At 32.0% G+C, this 2,883-nt stretch overlaps 1 long non-coding RNA gene across 1 annotated transcript; it reads left to right on the top strand.

The window, feature by feature from the left end:
• Positions 1 to 344: 344 nt before the first annotated feature.
• Positions 345 to 960, top strand: LOC126754668 (uncharacterized). The gene is made up of 3 exons (XR_007666321.1): positions 345 to 474; positions 563 to 594; positions 649 to 960. It is a non-coding gene; the product is annotated as an uncharacterized LOC126754668 (long non-coding RNA).
• The last annotated feature ends 1,923 nt before the right edge of the window (positions 961 to 2,883 follow it).

Raw genomic sequence — 2,883 nt, 5'->3', positions numbered from 1 at the left:
ACTACACATTTTTTCTCTATGCACTAACACCAACGTACATTTTCGGGTAATTTTTTTTTACCTAAATGCGATGAAAAAAATTTTCTTTCATTTCTTGATTTATTTGAATGAGTGCGAAGGCGAAAACATCAAATAAGATAGAAATGTCAATAGACCCAAAAGAAAATCCCAGAAACGGTAATAAAAAAACGATTGAAAGACGCATGTAATTCGTGCTCGTTCAACAAGAAGGTAACCCTGCAAGACGGAGGTAACAGATTGCACAAACACATTGAAATATTTTCAGCTGTTCACTAACACTGTTACATTTTCTGGAATTTTCAATTGAATGGGAAAATACCTAAGTAAGATAGAGAAAAACTATCGACATTCTAAACATATTGTAATATTAACTTGCTAGAATAGGAGAGACGAATGCCCAATTTTTCAAGAAGAAGAAAACGAAAAGCGCAGTTTATTTTGGTTTTTAAAGAGGTAAGTTCGTTATTTCATTATTTGACATTTTATAATTAATTTCTTATATACATTTATACTATATATGTTATTAATTTCTTTTATATAGAGTAAACGAAAAAGATTAACAACGAGAAAAAGGTAAGCATTGTGAATTGAATGTCGTGTGTGTAATTAAAATTTTTAATATTACAGAAATCATTTGGAGCGTTTGGATGCGTATAACAAAGACGCACCATTCAATTAGCCGCATCACCGGTGACTTGGAGGACGAGCATTACGTGGAGCTCGCTATTAGTTTAAGTAAATATTTGATTATTGTGATGTTATTATTAAATAAAGCGAAATAATAAAAACAAGTAAGGAAGGGCTAAGTTCGGGTGTCACCGAACATTTTATAGTCTCGCATGATAAAGTGATAATCGAGATTTCTTTATCCGTCATTTACATATTTTTCAAATACCGTATTTTTGTAAAGTTTTATTCCGCTAACATCATTGGTTCCTAATGTATACATACATATATTATACAGAGAAGGCATCAGATGGAATTCACAATAGCGTTATATTGGAAGAAGGCGTGGTTGTACACCGATTTCACCCATATTTCGTACATGCCATCAGGGTGTTAAATATTATATATCGAATTTCATTGAAATCGGTTGAGTAGCTCCTGAGATATGGTTTTTGGTCCATAAGTGGGCGAGGCCACGCCCATTTTCAATTTTTAAAAAAAGCCTGGATGCAGCTTCCTTCTGCCATTTCTTCCGTAAAATTTAGTGTTTCTGACGTTTTTTGTTAGTCGGTTAACGCACTTTTAGTGATTTTCAACATAACCTTTGTATGGGAGGTGGGCGTGGTTATTATCCGATTTCTTCCATTTTTGAACTGTATATGGAAATGCCTGAAGAAAACGATTCTGTAGAGTTTGGTTGACATAGCTATAGTAGTTTCCGAGATGCGTACAAAAAACTTAGTAGGGGGCGATGCCACGCCCACTTTTCCAAAAAAATTACGTCCAAATATGCCCCTCCCTAATGCGATCCCTTGTGCCAAATTTCACTTTAATATCTTTATTTATGGCTTAGTTATGACACTTTATAGGTTTTCGGTTTCCGCCATTTTGTGGGCGTGGCAGTTGGCCGATTTTTCCCATCTTCGAACTTAACCTTCTTATGGAGCCAAGGAATACGTGTACCAAGTTTCATCATGATATCTCAATTTTTACTCAAGTTACAGCTTGCACGGACAGACGGACGGACGGACAGACAGACATCCGGATTTCGACTCTACTCGTCACCCTGTTCACTTTGGTATATATAACCCTATATCTGACTCTTTTAGTTTTAGGACTTACAAACAACCGTTATGTGAACAAAACTATAATACTCTCCTTAGCAACATTGTTGCGAGAGTATAAAAACTGAATTTTATTTAAAAGAATTGAATTTGCTAGAAGTAACAAATGGGTAACAGATAATCTTGTTACTGCTTGTTCTTGCTAACATGCTTATATGTTATAGGTAACAAACTGATAACGAAAATAATAACACTAACAGATATTCGGGTAAGAAATACTTTTTGTTATCCATAACACATAGGTAAGCAATGCGCTAACAAAAGAATTTGTTACCCGTAACATACTGTGAAGAGATTTGCTAACAAATGCATGTATTCTGTTAGAACAAGGCAGCATGCGATATTTGCCATTGGTTAGAGCGAGATAACCATTGAACATCAAATAGCTATGTGTTACTTTTTTCCCACTCTCTGAACAAAAGTAACAAATATTTTAACGAATGCAAAAGTGAACAATAACAAGCCGCTTACACGTTTGCTAACAGCTACCCGTCTTGCAGGGAAGTGAATGAATTTTATGTGATTTTTTAACAATATTTTGCAAATAATTCATTTGTTTTTATAGCATTGGAAATCAGAACAGAATTGTAAATAGCAGCAGCAGTAATGTCATCAGAAGCAGCAAATAAGTTAAGTATGTGAAAGTAAGTGTGTGTTGTTTGAAATTTGATTGCGCAGTCCAATATAATATAATATAAATAATTATATACATATGTACATACATAAGTATGTATTTTATGCGTTTAAGGCGGCCTGCACAATCCAATACAATAAGTGAAAGCATATGTTTGTTTTATATTTTAAATAATCAGATAATATTATTCTTTTCATTCAGATATTATTATGACTTTTATATAAATAATCTTTCTTTCAGATGCTATTATTATATTTATTTAATTAATATTTGTTTCAGATTTTATCATTATTTTTATTTAATTAATCTTTTCTTTCAGGCATTATCATCATGTTATATAATTAATATTTATTTTCAGATATTAATAATTTTTTTATTGAAAAAATGTAATTAAAAAGAAAATTTAAAATGTTTAGAATTTTAAAAATATTTTAAATT

This window comes from Bactrocera neohumeralis, chromosome 4, assembly GCF_024586455.1.
Source record: "Bactrocera neohumeralis isolate Rockhampton chromosome 4, APGP_CSIRO_Bneo_wtdbg2-racon-allhic-juicebox.fasta_v2, whole genome shotgun sequence".
Classification (NCBI taxonomy): domain Eukaryota; kingdom Metazoa; phylum Arthropoda; class Insecta; order Diptera; family Tephritidae; genus Bactrocera; species Bactrocera neohumeralis.
This window is presented reverse-complemented; position numbering and strand designations above follow the sequence as displayed.